The sequence below is a fragment of the Bombus huntii genome, chromosome 8 (genome assembly GCF_024542735.1).
Source record: "Bombus huntii isolate Logan2020A chromosome 8, iyBomHunt1.1, whole genome shotgun sequence".
NCBI classification, from domain to species: Eukaryota; Metazoa; Arthropoda; class Insecta; order Hymenoptera; family Apidae; genus Bombus; species Bombus huntii.
This window is the reverse complement of record NC_066245.1, coordinates 1,349,826-1,362,639: the sequence shown is the minus strand read 5'-3', so window position 1 is coordinate 1,362,639 and position 12,814 is coordinate 1,349,826. Positions and strand designations below refer to the sequence as shown.

Here is a 12,814-nt window from a genome sequence, read left to right as displayed (position 1 = left end):
TACGTGAATGTAAATTTTATGATCAAAGTAGCGGATTAATACGGAAGCAATGCTTCTCTGCGGTTACCGGCAAAGATGTTTGTTTGTAGTTGTACGATCCTGCCGGTTTTAATACTTTTCGTTTAAACGAGACACCTCTGCGTTGTTTCTAAAAATATCCACAGATTCTTCTATAAAAACTATGTACGTGTACGTTTCGCGTTTACTAACCGACGATCTGAAAATCGACAAAATTATACGTTTCAATTCGTTGAAATTTAATCTCGCGCGAAACATGAATATTCAGATGTAAACACGCGATATTAAATCGAGATAGGTATCTGTCCGCAAACGAGCAAAACTTCGTGCGGCGAGAAACTCTCTTAATTCACGATTCTCGTTTCACCGTATCAAAAGGTATGACACGGCGTGTAGGTACGGTGGAAAAAAAAATTCGTGACCGTTCGAGCGCGGTGAAATCTGCTAGGTAAACCTAGAAGAGCAACGCTTGGAACAGAAACGATTTACTCGATGTCCAGTTTGGCCGTAAAAAAGCGAATGGCAGGGAGGAGCAACAATTCCAGAACAATAATTCGAAAAGTTCCTTCGTTTGGAACAATAATTAAAATAAACGTTTCGCGGCGCAAGTTTCCCTGGAAGAGAGGGAAGAAAAATGAATCGAGTTAAACGTGAAATACTTCCGAGCATCTGCCACTGTTGCCCGCGCTTCGTCAAACGAATCGACTGAAAAACTATGTGCGCTGAATGGGGAGAAAGGGAGGTCACGAATTTCATCTCGAAGCCTCGGATATCGGCAGCCTCGCCATCAGCTGTTTCGCAGTTTAAACTGTAATTTAACGCATCAGCAACGGAAATCGAGCTTCCAATCCTCCGTCTTCGTCCATCCCGGATAGATATACATAAATATCTCCCGAACACGAAGAAACAACGACGAGAATCGAGGGAACATTGGCGGTATATGCGTTTACCTGCTACCGAAGCATGTCTAACTTCACGAGCCGTTGCCTTCGCGATACAGGTCGCGCCAACGCACCGATTACCGATCACGGTTAATAATACCCGCTGTCTATAGCGATTAACGACTGATCAGGCGCTATTTGCGGCTCGATGGCCCAAGACAATTCAATCCGGGTTTTCGAAAAAAAGTCTCGTAACTGTCGTTGAACAACGTTCTAACGGCCGCGGCGATTCCAACATCTATAAGGAAACGTTTAAAATGCTTGACAAACGATTTAAGGCTATATGTTCAGATGGAGCAGACGGAGCGATGTCGATACAGTTCTCCTTAAACGAACATCGTTTTATCCAATTAAATCTGGCTATTTATACGCGTAGATGTATCGAAACATCACGTTACGATTCAAAAGTATAACTGTCTATGGTCAAAAATTATCCGCTGAATATAATATACAACGATATAATAAGTGGGAAATATTCAAAAACCTTGTACACAGGCAACCGATCGATCAAATCCGCAAGGTGTTTACGCGAATCTCGTCAAATTTCTTTTTTCATAGATAACGAGCGTTACACAGGAGACAGGGAATTTTCGTTTTACTTCGATAGAGCTGGCCAGAAACTCGGGAAAGTGGGTTAACGCCGGCCTGTTTTCGTTGCAAGTCCGTACGCATTCTGCAACGGAATAAATCAGTCGGGCAGCCGAATATTTATTTTCGAGGGGAAAATTCGAGGAAAGTTTTCCTTCGTCGACCGCGGCAACTTCCGTTGCGATCCGTTGACTAGAAAGAGAGCAAATGAAATCCAGCGGCGGACGAGTCAAATAAAAATCGTCCAACTGTAAGTTACACGTCCACCGAATCGAATTTACGACTTTGAAGGCTGATCGGCGACGCATCACGCGTGTAACGTCACGTGTGTAAATTTAATCGTGGTAGTTGCTCGATCGTTAGTGCGTTCGGTTTCGCCGGTCCACGAAGGAACAATGAGACGATTGAGAATGGGAAAGGGAAGAAGAAAAGAATAAGGGACAATGCGGTGGATAATCGCTAAACAGACATATCAAACATTCGTGTAACTGTTCCGATCGACGGTGCATCATCGTGATAAATAAATTCGGTGAGTCGCCCTCGTGTACAAAGGCGCTACGCTAATTGAACACGCTTATCGGGCTTCATCGATCATCCGGCCCGAAAAATGTATTTAACCGCGTCACGAAACGCTCGTGAGACGTACAATTATACTCGGCGGCGTGTGAGTATCGTACAGACGCGCACAGGTAACCACATTCGCTCGCGTAGCATGACTTAAGAGGGCATTCACGGCCCGCCCGTGTAGTTCCTTTTAAACGAATTACAGCGATAAAGACCCCCACGGAGGTGTTTCAATGTATGCACGTATTCCGATTCCACAGTCTCTGGATGTATATCAGGACGTGTACATACACTATCGCACCGACGTATTTGGATATTTTGGTGAATTCTTAGCAAAGGTGAATTTTTGTAAATCGTGCGATAAACAAATATCCGTAATATACCCTTGAGCGATAGCGCGTAAGTGCGTAGAACATTAAGATCGAAGCGATATATATAAGAATCTGAATATGCTTGGGAAATAACGCTTCTAATATTTGAAGGTATTTTAGGTTTCTGTTAAAAGGAACCATAAAATAAACTCTTACTATATATCTCGACTTTTCGTAACGGTTCTACATACATACATACGTTGTATAGCAACGTTGTGTTCCGATAAAAACGAATGAACGTATTCTTCGCCATCTCAGAAATAGACAGTGATTCTACTTATTTGCCATTTTCTTATTTTCTATTAATGGGTTTGCGTTAGGCTCGCTTATTATAGATCTTATTCTTACCTCTAATAGAAACGTGCTGCATTCTTTATGAGAAGTTATCTTGAATATTTTCTTACTTGTAATTTATAGATTTATTTGATAAATAATTTTGGTTTTTGATTAATAATTTGTATTTGATAAACAATTAGATGAATATTTTCGGAGCTTTCAGACCGAGAAGCGCATCGTGAACCACAATGGAACGAGAGAGATTCTACGGCTGAAAATAAGTTGAAACGGCAGAATGACATTCTATATTGCGCAGCTTCGTTTTTCAAAAAAGATATTTCAAAGCCGATCGAGTTCGCGTGTCCTTCTGATCGATACCCGATGTAATAAATTTGATTACAAAGCAAATTTTATTATCGTGACTGTTCCTAGGCATAACGTAGTATCAAAGTTTGTTCACTGTCGATACATATCTATCGGCTGGTTCTCAAGATGTCAGAGTTAAAATAATAAACGTAACGGGTGACAATAAACTGTACGTAAATGAATCGTATTTGATTGGTATCGAAGGAAAAGATAAAAATCAGAAACTTTTAGGTTCTGCGAGATTGTGCTGCCCGCGGTATAGTTCTAATATTACGCAGAAAATGTCGAATCACGAATTCCTTGATTCGTGTAACGACTTTCGTACAGCAACTGAAAAGAATCGTATCCATTGAGAGCCTTCTCCTAGGATGGAAGGGATTAGGATATTGTTCACGATAAGATAATAACTCGTTGCAGCAGATGCATTTTCATTACACGTTTCCAATGTAAGATGCATATCTGTGTAGGTACTCTTCGTTGCTATAACGTGTTATTTCGCTGGTTCGGTAGAAACTGATAGTTAATACCAGTAATACGTGCGACAATCCTGATAGTAAACACCCTGTAACATTGCATTGTGTACAGAAACTGACATAGTGGTGGTTTATAGCCATATGCATCACGGAGATATCCCCATCAAGCAAAGTACGCGCGAATTAGATCAACTTTCAAATGCTCGTTTTTTGAGAAACAAATATCGCGAAAGTTATTCTGACATTTTAATTTATCTCGTGCTAGAAAATTTTCCTCACTTCGCTGGTATCGCGATTCGCAGCCCGTATGACACATATGTATGCGAGCTGTATTACGAATATACATTAACAGAATGATTAACGAACTTTGTCAATTTGTGAAGCGACCCTTTTTCACAAGTGCAATTAAATTTCCTTTTTAAAGGGAATTGTACGAATTCTTTCGCGTGAATCGATTCCTCGGGCCATTCTATAAATAAAGAATATGAGATATTCTTTCTCGAAAACTTAATAATCACTCGAACGTTCCACCATTGCATTTGCCACACACATTTACCCATTTACCCACGATCCCCTCGTCATATTTTTCACGACATCGTTTTATCGTTTTTCTGATATAGAATTTACATGTATAAAATTTCACTTAAAGAGAAACAAACAAAAAAGGAGGACATTTTATATCTATGCATCCAGGTACTATAATTAGTCCGTAACCGTGATCCATTTTATTACATTTTTCATTCAGAAAGCTTGATCTATCGGTATAGATACAACAAGCAGAGCTGACTCTGTCTGTTCCGAATATCTCTCTCTGTTCTATCGGTGCGTCTTTTTCATCCCACTCTCATTCCTCCTCTTCTATCCATTCATCGAGCAACCCTCTCCGGCCAAGAAGTATTTTCTCTCTCTTTCGCTCTTCCTCTCCCTTCTTGGATCTGATTCGATTTGTCGTACAATGCTGTTCACGATGTGATTACATGCCAAAGGTCCCTACAGATAGCTGAGCGATGGCAGAGCTTAGGCAGCGTGTAAGTTAACAAAGTACCGCGCTGTTGGCGGGCTCTTCCGTCGACGCTGAAAACGCTGACTTTCCCGGTTAGGCGTTCTACCCTCGAAACTGACTTTCGTATGGTGTTGATTCCCATTTGCGAAGGGTAGAGGCAGCGTATGCTATAGGGAACGAAGTGAAAAAGTCCGCTGAACTTTCAAGCGCCGTTGGATACGAGCTAAATCGAGGAAAAACTGAATCGATTGTTAAGCCGAAACTTTCGGTAATTAACGGAATACATAATTGGCTATTCCCGGAAGATTGCCTTCAAATTAAACCGCGAATACGATTCAACTCCAATAAAATCGCTCAAGTAGTGCTTGAACGTGTAACGCGATACGTTGTTGCTTTTAACATTTAACATTTCTTTCGGGTCGTAAAACTCTGACATGCGAACCGAAATTTCCTATTTCTTCTCGTATTTACGATTTACGATATCTACACGGCCCGTATCATAGAGTATTTCTACTCTTAATATCGAGTCATTCAACATTGTTTGTTTGTCAGAGGTTTTTGGACTTTAGATTTTTCTTCAGTTTTCGTTAACGCGTAACGAAACATCTCTAAACTAACGTTTAAAACGTTTCCAGAGTTTGTACGGTGCATCGATTCTATCCTCGCGGGAATACGACTCGTTAGCAACATTCTGAAATTGAGCAGAAAAGAAAGCAAGGGACTTTTACATTGTGTATCACGCGAGCTATTTCGCGAGCGATGCAAGGCTCTTCCCGAGATGAAATCAGTGACGGGGCAAAAGACCGAACGAACGATTATCACGTATGGATCTTAATTCGTCGTACTCGTGTGAGAACGTGTGTTTAATTTCACGAGGAGTAAATGGCAAGACCTTTTCGACCGTGACTAGCGAGAAAATTGTTTAAGTCCCATTATGTCGAGTACTATCGTTTCAGTTAGGTTTCATTGCTAGTTGACGGATGGAAACTCGTTTTCACGTTCATTTTTATATCGAATTCGTATTTATTTATGTACCAGGTAATAGAGACAAAGAGATAATAGAGAAAAGAGAGAAAGAAGTTCGCGTTACCAGTCGTATAAGTACAGTGACAGCATCGTCTAACATATTACGAGTCATCGAGGGATTTAGTAACCGTTACGCGAGTCGCTTCTTTCATCGAATACCGCGTCGAAGAATACTGTATGGAATCTCTGTTACTGTTCGATATATCACCTTGTCGAATTTCTTTCCAGCACTTTTCAATCCTGTACGTTATTTTAACGTATTCATTTACAGTCCTATCGGTGTATTCGATTAATTTACAACCGCGTCGGCATCTTACCCGAGATACTATGCTCCTTGTATAAAGAATAGTAATATAGTATGAAATATACAGACTCGATCGATCGATTAATCAGGTCATTTGGAATACGATTATATTTATTTTTTTAAAATAAATGGAAATAATTGGCCCTTATTTGAATACATCGAGTCTCCGCGCTCGATGCTCTAATTCACTTCACGAATATTTGATGAGGTTTAAATCCGGCAAGTGGTCAGTTTAAAATTTCTACAACTTTCAAGGATTCTGAACTAAATGAACTGCTTAAAGGCAGGTACCGTTCTGGTATCAAAATTGGTCGATACATTTAACATTACTATGTTATTAATACAATCTTTAATTCAACATCCACTGAATAATATATATTCTAGTATCTTTATGATATTCGATACTACTTCGGTAAACTGAATCTCATACACAAAAGGAATATTCGTAATATATCCTAACGTATTCTCGATGATTTTTCATTTCTACAATTTTAATACTCGAAGAAATAATTTCCCTACATTCTGCTAATTTAATTGCATGGCACGTAGAACGATCGATAAATTACAATTTACTATTGAAAGCAGAAGTACTATGCGTATCTTTTGCGGTCCATCCTTTTAAGCGTCGTATTACCTCTAAACTTTCTGTCCGCAGCGTACGCCTGCTTATAATTCCTTTTTATATGAAATTCATTTTAGCTTTTTATCTGCAGAAAGTTCCTTGCACGGAAAGTTTTCACTTTCGTAAAAAATTAAAATCACTTACCTTTCACATTCCGAAGAACGAAAACATTCGCGTTTTAACTCTGTAAAGCACATATCTATATCAGAGAAAGAATTACCGTGTGATATTCGATCAAGTCTTATTTTAATAATTTAAAAATTCGCAAAATTTGATGTTTCACATATAGGTAAATTATACTCTCTTCTCTTATAGCAAGCTCTTTATCAGACCTGTACCATTACGTATCGTAAGATCGTCAGCATTTAGCCTGGAGAAGGCAATATCAAACATCTATGTGAAAACACCATAAATAATCGCAAAGTCTTACGCTTTCTATCGATTCAGATAGATATCCAACGCTTTCGACTCGAGGTTACGCTTCGTGGCGAAAAAAAAAAAAAAAAGAAAACGTCGATACAACCTCCATTTTGCTTCGCGTTAACGGTCATTAACTCTTGCTCTCAATTTCCATTACGCGGTGGCACGGCGACACGTTCACCTCGTTTAACCCCGGCGGAGGGTTAGCGGAGGACAACTGGAAATAAAATATGAACGCCGGGCTTCCAGATGGATTTACAATGGACAAGAGACGGACCACGTTCCGAGAACTCGCAGCTAGATTGTAAAACGCGATGCGGATAAGTTCGAAGCGTTCGTAGCTCGATCTGCACGACCCGTCATCGGCGCAGAAAATTGCGCTCACGTGACGCCGGATAGCGTAACTGCATCTTGAACAGAACGTGGCGAAAGAGAGAACGAGACGAGAACAAGAGTGGTGGTGATCCACAGATGAAAAAGAAACGGGCAACGAAACAAAGCCAGGGGGCCGAGCTCTGAGAAAAGTCTTAAATCCCTGAATGAACTGGTCAAATGGTACCACGGCCGAGCGAAGAATGAATGGTTGCGCCGGCAGGTTCATTCGATTCCGAGTTCGACTTTTAGCGATCTTTCTTTCGCTTCCCTCGTCTTCGACTCCGTCGTCGTCCAATACCACCACCACCACCACCACCGCCGACGCTACTCGGATCTCCCCTAATTATGTCATAACAATTTAACCGTACGGCTCGCCCTGCTTCTTCCTTCGCAGTGCTTCCATTCTCTCCTTACGCCTTACTGCGATGTCAGGGAATCTTGTGCCGGACGGCTTTGCTTGCTAGCTACGAACTTTTCATTTTTGTGGTTTCTTTCAATGACGGAACGCAGCGTAAATGCATCGTAGCGAGCCGATCGCTTCTTTGTAATCGCGTTTCTCTGCCAACAGCGTAGCTCTGCTCGGCGGGGAAGCGAATTTGTTAGACAAACGGTGAAACCATTGGAAGCACTTCGTAAGATGAGAGTTTGTCGGGTTCGAAGATAACGAATGACTAAAAATAACGAAGAACGACGAATCGTCGAATAATTTCGATATTATTGGTCCCTTGGATTCTTTGTAATTTATACGGCGTAGAAAAGTAAGGATCTGCAATTTGAAAGGCTTATAGCGCTCACTGCGAGCGGTACAAATTGTTGATCTTATAAAAGAAATTTAATAATAGAATCGCGTTATTTTCTCCGAGAATGATTAGTATGAAATTTGAAAAATCGGAAATGACGGCACGACGAAGGTATCGATTTTAGAATCTGCGTTGGTTAAGAACTTTTTACTCCGTTTGGTAAAAGCTATAAGCTTTAAAAATGTTTTCTAGTATTCTGTATAAATGTCGATTCGAAGAACGTAAGTCACCTTGTTCCAAGTATTTCAAATTTGCAGTAGGCCACTCTCTTTGCTTTTTACGTAAAACAATCTTTAACCGATGATTTATTGTGTCGACGAGTACCACGTACCGTTTATACAAAACAATTGACAGCGAGAAACCGATCGATCAACCGTGAAAAAATTGCCGGCACAAAATCTAGAAGGCACCCAGCTGGTCAAAAAATTTTAGGACTTGCGTTGCAAGACGCAATTTAAACTCAGTCGAACAGAACGTTGGAGAATTTTGAGAAAATATCGCGATTACCGAAAAGGAAGTCATTATTGCAGCCTGCCTAATTCTCTTTCCTACAAATGAATGCAGCTTTCAAAATCAGAATGAGACTTGAAAATTTGTAGGATTTGTAGGATTGGAAATTAAAATTCGATCGATGATTCTCAGATTAGCTACATCTTGTTATGAAAGTTCAAAATCGATATTCGTATAAGGGTGAACGCCGTACTTATTTTTCATTAGTTCCAAGAATGTTATCGAGAAGAGAGAATAATTACAACGTACCACCGGGAAATTCATTACGATGAAATATCCAACGCATGTAATTAACTCGTATATTTCGTGTAACATGAAACGATGCGGTTTGTTCCGGTATGTGCGCAGAACTTTAAACAGGGACGTGCGGGCCAGCTGCGTGGCCAATGAAACGTAGGCGGATTCGTCGAACGAAAGACAAGAAACAACTTGGTTCTCCGCGCGTCTCTCGTCTACATCTGTATCCTGCCAGTTTTTATTCTTCGGTACATTCTCACGAGTTAACAGGCAGCAACGGTGAGCCGAATCCGTGGATTTTATCCGTCATGATTACGTACAACCGTGCAGGACACGCACAAACGCCCATACCCACAGCCCAACTGTGAAATCGCAGTCGGAGAAAAAAGGAGGAGCGCGTCGAAAGCAGGTAATTTCACACCTGTGGATATGTGAACTCTCGACGGATACGAACCGCGAACACAAAGACAGAGTAGTTTTGTTATATCCAGCAGATTCCTTCCGAATTCTATCGACAGAACCAATTACCTACGTATCGAACGCGGACCAAGTAAATCGTGTCTTTGCTAGTGTTCCTAGTATTTCCTGTGTTCTTCCTTTGTATATTTAGGCATTAGATAAACGGAATTTTATATCATATACACGTTGTCACAGACGTAATCGAGGATATTTCAAAGACGAAGCTCGAACGACGAAGTTTTGCAGCAGACAGGAGTAGAGTCGTTGTAAATTTTGATTTAAAAGAACAACTAGAGTGAGATAGAATTAGAAGTGCTCCGCCTCTCCCCGAGTTTGACGTGCTTAACACGATTAATCTGTTATCTAATTTAATTAATAAAAAGACGCAGGTCTGGAGTAGTTCGGAAGAAGATACGTTTTTAAAGATTTCGATACTCGTTTAAAGTGTATCTCGTCAATTTCAAAAAATTATAATTCCATGAGATCCATAATTTAACATAACGTAATGATCAAGTCAATCGTACAAAGAACATCATTAAACTTGAATAATAGTCATAATTATAACGAGGAACGTTAATTATTGGCTATCTCGTCAGAGTCTAATCTACGAAAATAGTACAAGTTTTTACGGAATTTCCTAATTTTTCACTGAAATTTAAATAGAAATAGTACAAAGGAATAGGTTTCCCTCGGATTTCCTTAACTGTTTCTTCCATCGGTCGTCGCGATACCCGGGATCCTTCGACGAGATCTCTTTTATAAATTGAATTCGGAGTCGAAACTATCGGTCGCCAGAGGTTATTGATGTAAATGTTCGAGCTGGATCCACGTTGGTTAGGTAAGTTGCTGGCTGAAGATCAAAGGAATAAGGAAACCAGAGCTTTTCACATTACGGGGTTAAAGGCTCAGAAAATTCGAGTCTCGTGCCGTTCACAAGTCGTGGAAAGAACTGACGTTTCCAAAGTTCTACCAAAGCGAGAAGAACGTTCGCGTTAGGAAATCTTCACAGGGACGGAACGATCGAAGCCGCAGAAAAACGGCGGCCACTTCGCTCTTACAAAAGTTTTTAATAAATACGAACGCGTTAGTAAATAGGAAATCGAAAATCTCGATAAGAGTTCCTTGCTTCTATCACGACCATGAGCGAATGCTGTACGAAACGGTAAAGCGAAGACATGGGCGTGAAATCGAAATGGGTATTCGAGCAACGAATATGACCCATGGAATTAATTAACCGCAGTTCTTCGCGATTCCTCTTGCAGAATTGGATGGTACACTCTGCGATCGAAGGAAAAATTTGCACAAAGCATCGACGACTAAGAGAAAACAAACGGGACAAAAAGTTCCGACGAGGAGAAGCAGCATTCATTCAGGAGACGTCGCGTCGGTTAGAAGAAGTAACTACCACCGCGCTCGGTCGAAGAACAGGATGGGGACGAAGGAGAAGAACAAGAACAAGAAGGAAGCCGATCGATTCTCGTAATACACTCCGGCATGGTTAGCTCCAGCGTCCTCCTCTTCTTCTGTATTTGTCGGACATGCATCAGTCTCGCATCTCGGCTTCGAGCGAGTTACGAATGAAGTTAATGTGGGGTCGTGCGAGTCAAGTGTGGGAAGCAGAGTACTCGGGATACAGCCGCGCTAGCTTCTGTTCGATCGACGGCCATCGATCCAGAAAAAAACGCGTACTCGCTGAAAAACTGACGCGCAATAAAACGATAGTCATCGCAACGCACGTGTAGAGGCGTTTCGTTGTTGTACACGAAACGGATCGTCCAAAGATCGCTTGCCGGTGATATTATCGGTGAAATACGAGCTTTGATGTTACCGAAGGTTACTCTGAACGGTGCAAATAACGATGCCGTGTACTTATTTTCATTTTCATTCGTTTCGAGCAAGAATAAAATATTTCATCGAACAGAGAACGCGTTCTCTTCCCCCGTTTACCGTTTACGCATAAAGTCATCGGTTATTAAAGAGTCGCGATATCGTTAAAATCGCATAGATCACTCGATGGTCTTCTCGTTTTCACAGCACGGTATATCCTTTTTGCGCTCGCATCCGCTCGCTGCATAATTCGCGCGGCATTTTTTCCCTCGATAAGAACGGTCGCACGCTCGATCGTGGATTTTCTCGCTGAAGAAGAAAATTGATTCGCGTCTCGATACGACCTCCTGTCCACGATTTCATTCATGACGGAAGGTTTTACCAATACGCCGAGCTACGCGCGAAATTCCTTTCGAAATCAACTTAATTCTACTTTTACCGAAACTTTCTCCATTTTTATCAAACCTTAAGTTACTACCTCGCTGTCTCTTGCTTAATTTTTTACTCCTTATACGTACTTAATGTTATCGTTGCTCGTTTTTCCATCTTACGGAGCAAAATAAAGAAAACAGAACTTTCGTTTTGTCGCTGGATCGCGTAATACGATTCGACCTTTCAATTATATTCCGTTATATCAATAACAGAAACATTTTTAATAGTAGTCACCTATGTTTTTAATTACACAATTTGTTTTACGAATTAACAGATCGAAAAATTTCATAGATTAAATGTTGCAAAGCTAGAATTTTATAACTGCAAGATTTTCTCTTGCAATTTTCCTCCGAGTATCGTATGAGCAGCAATTGCGGCTGCAGTTGAAACCATCTGTGTTTTATCCGAAATTTCCAAACTTCAAGTAATCTCCGTTCCATTCTCACGACTGATCGGATCAAACTTGTACGGCATCACGGTGATCCAGAAGCGTCTAATCTACGCGTATGTTTTCTTGTCACCTCGAAAGGATTGACTCGCGCAGCTCCAGTCATTGACTCTGCTTCCGGTTCGGTTCTCTGTTGCTCGCATTGTTATCTCTGACGATTCCCGTTCCTCGTTCCACTCTCTTCTTTCTAGTTTGCGGGCGGCTCTGTCTTTCTCCTTGGCTCGCGTGCTTCTCGCTCCGCTCTTCTATTCATCCTTTCGTCTCTATCTACACAGTTACACGATTCGTTCTCCCGCTTTATACGTGTGTGTATATATATATATATATATATGTATATACGTGTATATACGTATACATATACATAGAGAGACATAGACCCGTTTTTCCTTCTCATTCCACACTCCAGGCTTTCCCTCGTTCCTTTCCCTCTTGGTCCTTTCCCGCTTTTCTTTCTCTCAACATCTCGCGTCGCACTCTTTTCGTCGGTTCGCAGTTACGTCCGACTTCGTCTCGCCGATCGACGTTACGGCGAACCCTCTTTCCTTTTCTTTCTTTTTTGTTTCTTTTTTTTTCTCGTGAATCTCGGTTGCACACTGGGTCGTTCTGTTTCCAGAACCCCATGGCTGACGACGATGAGATAGAATAGAGATCCGAGTAGGAGGCCTCGGTTTCTCCTGTATACATCCGCGTACCTGGTGTGCGCCGATGAATGGGTGTATTTCAGGGGTTGCTGAATTAGTAACGCGATACCTGG

At 41.1% G+C, this 12,814-nt stretch overlaps 1 protein-coding gene and 1 long non-coding RNA gene across 4 annotated transcripts in view; one reads left to right on the top strand and one right to left on the bottom strand.

Moving 5' to 3' along the window:
* LOC126868756 (diacylglycerol lipase-beta-like) overlaps nt 1–12,814 on the bottom strand; it is a 136,629-nt gene that overhangs the window by 48,334 nt on the left and 75,481 nt on the right. The gene's annotated exons all lie outside the window — the stretch shown is intronic.
* LOC126868759 (uncharacterized) overlaps nt 1–12,814 on the top strand; it is a 66,452-nt gene that overhangs the window by 37,081 nt on the left and 16,557 nt on the right. The window lies entirely within an intron of this gene.